The sequence below is a fragment of the Syngnathus scovelli genome, chromosome 10 (genome assembly GCF_024217435.2).
Source record: "Syngnathus scovelli strain Florida chromosome 10, RoL_Ssco_1.2, whole genome shotgun sequence".
Lineage (NCBI taxonomy): Eukaryota > Metazoa > Chordata > Actinopteri > Syngnathiformes > Syngnathidae > Syngnathus > Syngnathus scovelli.
In genome coordinates, this window is record NC_090856.1 from 17,160,001 (window position 1) to 17,167,500 (window position 7,500).

A 7,500-nucleotide genomic window follows, 5' to 3' on the forward strand; every position below is an offset into this window, starting at 1 on the left:
TTATAAACAGCCGATCCGCTCGGCGGGGGCTATTTTCGGCCACTTGGCTCGTGCGCACGGCCTCCCGGATGTGCCGGGCGGGTGCGCGAGCTCGCCGGCCGCTGGAAGTCGAATGGGGCGCCGCGACCACCTCCGCGGTGCTTATAAACAGCCGATCCGCTCGGCGGGGGCTATTTTCGGCCACTTGGCTCGTGCGCACAGCCTCCCGGATGTGCCGGGCGGGTGCGCGAGCTCGCCGGCCGCTGGAAGTCGAATGAGGCGCCGCGACCACCTCCGCGGTGCTTATAAACAGCCGATCCGCTCGGCGGGGGCTATTTTCGGCCACTTGGCTCGTGCGCACGGCCTCCCGGATGTGCCGGGCGGGTGCGCGAGCTCGCCGGCCGCTGGAAGTCGAATGAGGCGCCGCGGCCACCTCCGCGGTGCTTATAAACAGCCGATCCGCTCGGCGGGGGCTATTTTCGGCCACTTGGCTCGTGCGCACGGCCTCCCGGATGTGCCGGGCGGGTGCGCAGGCTCGCCGGCCGCTGGAAGTCGAATGAGGCGCCGCGACCACCTCCGCGGTGCTTATAAACAGCCGATCCGCTCGGCGGGGGCTATTTTCGGCCACTTGGCTCGTGCGCACGGCCTCCCGGATGTGCCGGGCGGGTGCGCGAGCTCGCCGGCCGCTGGAAGTCGAATGAGGCGCCGCGACCACCCCCGCGGTGCTTATAAACAGCCGATCCGCTCGGCGGGGGCTATTTTCGGCCACTTGGCTCGTGCGCACGGCCTCCCGGATGTGCCAGGCGGGTGCGCGGGCTCGCCGGCCGCTGGAAGTCGAATGAGGCGCCGCGACCACCTCCGCGGTGCTTATAAACAGCCGATCCGCTCGGCGGGGGCTATTTTCGGCCACTTGGCTCGTGCGCACGGCCTCCCGGATGTGCCGGGCGGGTGCGCGAGCTCGCCGGCCGCTTGAAGTCGAATGAGGCGCCGCGACCACCTCCGCGGTGCTTATAAACAGCCGATCCGCTCGGCGGGGGCTATTTTCGGCCACTTGGCTCGTGCGCACGGCCTCCCGGATGTGCCGGGCGGGTGCGCGAGCTCGCTGGCCGCTGGAAGTCGAATGAGGCGCCGCGACCACCTCCGCGGTGCTTATAAACAGCCGATCCGCTCGGCATGGACTATTTTCGGCCACTTGGCTCGTGCGCACGGCCTCCCGGATGTGCCGGGCGGGTGCGCGAGCTCGCCGGCCGCTGGAAGTCGAATGAGGCGCCGCGACCACCTCCGCGGTGCTTATAAACAGCCGATCCGCTCGGCGGGGGCTATTTTCGGCCACTTGGCTCGTGCGCACGGCCTCCCGGATGTGCCGGGCGGGTGCGCGAGCTCGCCGGCCGCTGGAAGTCGAATGAGGCGCCGCGACCACCTCCGCGGTGCTTATAAACAGCCGATCCGCTCGGCGGGGGCTATTTTCGGCCACTTGGCTCGTGCGCACGGCCTCCCGGATGTGCCGGGCGGGTGCGCGAGCTCGCCGGCCGCTGGAAGTCGAATGAGGCGCCGCGACCACCTCCGCGGTGCTTATAAACAGCCGATCCGCTCGGCGGGGGCTATTTTCGGCCACTTGGCTCGTGCGCACGGCCTCCCGGATGTGCCGGGCGGGTGCGCGAGCTCGCCGGCCGCTGGAAGTCGAATGAGGCGCCGCGACCACCTCCGCGGTGCTTATAAACAGCCGATCCGCTCGGCGGGGGGTATTTTCGGCCACTTGGCTCGTGCGCACGGCCTCCCGGATGTGCCGGGCGGGTGCGCGAGCTCGCCGGCGGCTGGAAGTCCAATGAGGCGCCGCGATCTCCTCCGCGGTGCTTATAAAGTGCCGATCCGCTCGGCTTGGAGCTATTTCCGGCCTCCCGTTGGTGCCGGGCGGCGTGCGCGAGCTCGCCGGCCGCGATCTCCTCCGCGGTGCTTATAAACAGCAGCATGCGCACGGCCTCCCAGAATTTGAACACATTTCGTCAATAAATTTCGCTTATTGAATTTTGAAGTTTAATATAATGCAACAATTGAGCTCGACTTATACAAAGGATATATCATAAAATCGTAAATTTCCGTCGAATTTTAGGGGGTCGACTTATACACCGAGTCGACCTGTACACCGGCAAATACGGTAAATACGATTAAATAAAATGATACGACTGGCATAAAAACAAATATAAACCACATAAAAATAAAAGTCACCATTACGTTGAATTATTGGGAGCACCGAGCTTGTTTCTCAGAAACGAGCCGGTCCCATCCAGGCGTAATCGGAGACAATGAAACCCGAAGTGGTTAAGGTTTGTCTTTTAATGCAGGATGCTTGGTCTCCATGTGCCGAAGCAGTTTTGAAGGCTTCATTGGCTTGCTCGCTAGTTTCAGGGGCGATTGTGTCTATAAAATGCAAAATGTTGGGTCACCTCACGGCTTACGGCCATACTACCCTGAGAACGCCTGATCTCGTCTTATCTCGGAAGCTAAGCAGGGTCGGGCCTGGTTAGTACTTGGATGGGAGACTGCCTGGGAATACCAGGTGCTGTAAGCTTTTTCTTTTTCTTATGTGCACTTCAAGCTCTTTTTTTTTTTTTTTTTTTTTCTTATGTGCACTTCAATCGTTTAAGCCAAGACCTTTTTACAACACCCATCACGAATGGCATTCGGAAACTGCAAGCCTAGTTTGAACTCCGACACTGAAACTACAACACGAGTTCAAAACCTCTATGTACAGTGAATAAAGAGCATGGCTCCCTGTGAACTCAAAGCAGCAGTCTTTACTTGTAAAAGAACCCAGCACAACACATTGCGCTTCCATGTAGTGTTTTTACCTTTTTCATGACATTTATTTTGATACAGCCAAATGCAGGTTTTGTGCACTTCACTTTTCCGTTGGGCATTCGCGTAGAACCCTATTCCAGTTACGGTCAGATTCTTTTAGACTAGTGGTCCCCAACCTTTCTTGCGCCACGGACCGGCTACGCGTCAGAAATATTTTTGCGGACCTGCCTTTATATATATAAATAAACAATAAATCAATATAAATAAATACTACATTTATAATAAGTATATATACCGTATTTGCCGGTGTATTGGTCGACCTTTTTCGATCCAAAATCGACCGAAAAAAATCGACCTCGACTTATACACCGAGTCATAAAATTTAACTTCGTATTCATCGCTTCAAATGTGATGGTAACCAAGGCCGTTTCTCATGCATCTCATTGTGCGTTGCACTTAGAAAATTTGAACCGGGCGGCGTGCGCGAGTGCGCGGCCCGCTGGAAGTCGAATGAGGCGCCGCGACCACCTCCGCGGTGCTTATAAACAGCCGATCCGCTCGGCGGGGGCTATTTTCGGCCACTTGGCTCGTGCGCACGGCCTCCCGGATGTGCCGGGCGGGTGCGCGAGCTCGCCGGCCGCTGGAAGTCGAATGAGGCGCCGCGACCACCTCCGCGGTGCTTACAAACAGCCGATCCGCTCGGCGGGGGCTATTTTCGTCCACTTGGCTCGTGCGCACGGCCTCCCGGATGTGCCGGGCGGGTGCGCGAGCTCGCCGGCCGCTGGAAGTCGAATGAGGCGCCGCGACCACCTCCGCGGTGCTTATAAACAGCCGATCCGCTCGGCGGGGGCTATTTTCGGCCACTTGGCTCGTGCGCACGGCCTCCCGGATGTGCCGGGCGGGTGCGCGAGCTCGCCGGCCGCTGGAAGTCGAATGAGGCGCCGCGGCCACCTCCGCGGTGCTTATAAACAGCCGATCCGCTCGGCGGGGGCTATTTTCGGCCACTTGGCTCGTGCGCACGGCCTCCCGGATGTGCCGGGCGGGTGCGCGGGCTCGCCGGCCGCTGGAAGTCGAATGAGGCGCCGCGACCACCTCCGCGGTGCTTATAAACAGCCGATCCGCTCGGCGGGGGCTATTTTCGGCCACTTGGCTCGTGCGCACGGCCTCCCGGATGTGCCGGGCGGGTGCGCGAGCTCGCCGGCCGCTGGAAGTCGAATGAGGCGCCGCGACCACCTCCGCGGTGCTTATAAACAGCCGATCTGCTCGGCGGGGGCTATTTTCGGCCACTTGGCTCGTGCGCACGGCCTCCCGGATGTGCCGGGCGGGTGCGCGGGCTCGCCGGCCGCTGGAAGTCGAATGAGGCGCCGCAACCACCTCCGCGGTGCTTATAAACAGCCGATCCGCTCGGCGGGGGCTATTTTCGGCCACTTGGCTCGTGCGCACGGCCTCCCGGATGTGCCGGGCGGGTGCGCGAGCTCGCCGCCCGCCGGAAGTCGAATGAGGCGCCGCGACCACCTCCGCGGTGCTTATAAACAGCCGATCCGCTCGGCGGGGGCTATTTTCGGCCACTTGGCTCGTGCGCACGGCCTCCCGGATGTGCCGGGCGGGTGCGCGAGCTCGCCGGCCGCTGGAAGTCGAATGAGGCGCCGCGACCACCTCCGCGGTGCTTATAAACAGCCGATCCGCTCGGCGGGGGCTATTTTCGTCCACTTGACTCGTGCGCACGGCCTCCCGGATGTGCCGGGCGGGTGCGCGAGCTCGCCGGCCGCTGGAAGTCGAATGAGGCGCCGCGACCACCTCCGCGGTGCTTATAAACAGCCGATCCGCTCGGCGAGGGCTATTTTCGGCCACTTGGCTCGTGCGCACGGCCTCCCGGATGTGCCGGGCGGGTGCGCGAGCTCGCCGGCCGCTGGAAGTCGAATGAGGCGCCGCGGCCACCTCCGCGGTGCTTATAAACAGCCGATCCGCTCGGCGGGGGCTATTTTCGGCCACTTGGCTCGTGCGCACGGCCTCCCGGATGTGCCGGGCGGGTGCGCGGGCTCGCCGGCCGCTGGAAGTCGAATGAGGCGCCGCGACCACCTCCGCGGTGCTTATAAACAGCCGATCCGCTCGGCGGGGGCTATTTTCGGCCACTTGGCTCGTGCGCACGGCCTCCCGGATGTGCCGGGCGGGTGCGCGAGCTCGCCGGCCGCTGGAAGTCGAATGAGGCGCCGCGACCACCTCCGCGGTGCTTATAAACAGCCGATCTGCTCGGCGGGGGCTATTTTCGGCCACTTGGCTCGTGCGCACGGCCTCCCGGATGTGCCGGGCGGGTGCGCGGGCTCGCCGGCCGCTGGAAGTCGAATGAGGCGCCGCGACCACCTCCGCGGTGCTTATAAACAGCCGATCCGCTCGGCGGGGGCTTTTTTCGGCCACTTGGCTCGTGCGCACGGCCTCCCGGATGTGCCGGGCGGGTGCGCGAGCTCGCCGGCCGCTGGAAGTCGAATGAGGCGCCGCGACCACCTCCGCGGTGCTTATAAACAGCCGATCCGCTCGGCGGGGGCTATTTTCGGACACTTGGCTCGTGCGCACGGCCTCCCGGATGTGCCGGGCGGGTGCGCGAGCTCGCCGGCCGCTGGAAGTCGAATGAGGCGCCGCAACCACCTCCGCGGTGCTTATAAACAGCCGATCCGCTCGGCGGGGGCTATTTTCGGCCACTTGGCTCGTGCGCACGGCCTCCCGGATGTGCCGGGCGGGTGCGCGAGCTCGCCGGCCGTTGGAAGTCGAATGAGGCGCCGCGACCACCTCCGCGGTGCTTATAAACAGCCGATCCGCTCGGCGGGGGCTATTTTCGGCCACTTGGCTCGTGCGCACGGCCTCTCGGATGTGCCGGGCGGGTGCGCGAGCTCGCCGGCCACTGGAAGTCGAATGAGGCGCCGCGACCACCTCCGCGGTGCTTATAAACAACCGATCCGCTCGGCGGGGGCTATTTTCGGCCACTTGGCTCGTGCGCACGGCCTCCCGGATGTGCCGGGCGGGTGCGCGAGCTCGCCGGCCGCTGGAAGTCGAATGAGGCGCCGCGACCACCTCCGCGGTGCTTATAAACAGCCGATCCGCTCGGCGGGGGCTATTTTCGGCCACTTGGCTCGTGCGCACGGCCTCCCGGATGTGCCGGGCGGGTGCGCGAGCTCGCCGGCCGCTGGAAGTCGAATGAGGCGCCGCGACCACCTCCGCGGTGCTTATAAACAGCCGATCCGCTCGGCGGGGGCTATTTTCGGCCACTTGGCTCGTGCGCACGGCCTCCCGGATGTGCCGGGCGGGTGCGCGAGCTCGCCGGCCGCTGTAAGTCGAATGAGGCGCCGCGACCACCTCCGCGGTGCTTATAAACAGCCGATCCGCTCGGCGGGGGCTATTTTCGGCCACTTGGCTCGTGCGCACGGCCTCCCGGATGTGCCGGGCGGGTGCGCGAGCTCGCCGGCCGCTGGAAGTCGAATGAGGCGCCGCGACCACCTCCGCGGTGCTTATAAACAGCCGATCCGCTCGGCGGGGGCTATTTTCGGCCACTTGGCTCGTGCGCACGGCCTCCCGGATGTGCCGGGCGGGTGCGCGAGCTCGCCGGCCGCTGGAAGTCCAATGAGGCGCCGCGATCTCCTCCGCGGTGCTTATAAAGTGCCGATCCGCTCGGCTTGGAGCTATTTCCGGCCTCCCGTTGGTGCCGGGCGGCGTGCGCGAGCTCGCCGGCCGCGATCTCCTCCGCGGTGCTTATAAACAGCAGCATGCGCACGGCCTCCCAGAATTTGAACACATTTCGTCAATAAATTTCGCATATTGAATTTTGAAGTTTAATATAATGCAACAATTGAGCTCGACTTATACAAAGGATATATCATAAAATCGTAAATTTCCGTCGAATTTTAGGGGGTCGACTTATACACCGAGTCGACCTGTACACCGGCAAATACGGTAAATACGATTAAATAAAATGATACGACTGGCATAAAAACAAATATAAACCACATAAAAATAAAAGTCACCATTACGTTGAATTATTGGGAGCACCGAGCTTGTTTCGCAGAAACGAGCCGGTCCCATCCAGGCGTAATCGGAGACAATGAAACCCGAAGTGGTTAAGGTTTGTCTTTTAATGCAGGATGCTTGGTCTCCATGTGCCGAAGCAGTTTTGAAGGCTTCATTGGCTCGCTCGCTAGTTTCAGGGGCGATTGTGTCTATAAAATGCAAAATGTTGGGTCACCTCACGGCTTACGGCCATACTACCCTGAGAACGCCCGATCTCGTCCGATCTCGGAAGCTAAGCAGGGTCGGGCCTGGTTAGTACTTGGATGGGAGACCGCCTGGGAATACCAGGTGCTGTAAGCTTTTTCTTTTTCTTATGTGCACTTCAATCGTTTAAGAAGCTATTTTTTACAACACCCATCACGAATGGCATCCGGAAACAGCAAGCCTAATTTAAACTCCGACATTGAAACTATAACACGAGTTTGAAAGCTATATTATGTGGTGACATCCACAGCATTGTAGTTAAATTTTTTACCGCTAGAGAGCAGACTATGTACAGTGAGCATGGCTCCCTGTGAACTCAAAGCAGCAGGCTTGACTTGTAAAAGAACCCAACACAACACTTCCATGAAGTAATTGTACTAAGTTCATTTTGTTTTTCCTTATTTAATCACTTCACTGGTTTCTTTTATATCAAACAAATTGTTTTAGGTTATTCACCTGACA

The 7,500-nt window shown here is 61.0% G+C and overlaps 2 non-coding genes across 2 annotated transcripts; both read left to right on the forward strand.

Moving 5' to 3' along the window:
• The first annotated feature begins 2,429 nt into the window (after positions 1 to 2,429).
• Positions 2,430 to 2,548, forward strand: LOC125976332 (5S ribosomal RNA). Its single transcript, XR_007484255.1, has one exon. It is a non-coding gene; the product is annotated as a 5S ribosomal RNA (ribosomal RNA).
• Positions 2,549 to 7,015: 4,467 nt separating this feature from the next.
• LOC125976377 (5S ribosomal RNA) lies at positions 7,016 to 7,134 on the forward strand. The gene has a single exon (XR_007484284.1). It is a non-coding gene; the product is annotated as a 5S ribosomal RNA (ribosomal RNA).
• The last annotated feature ends 366 nt before the right edge of the window (positions 7,135 to 7,500 follow it).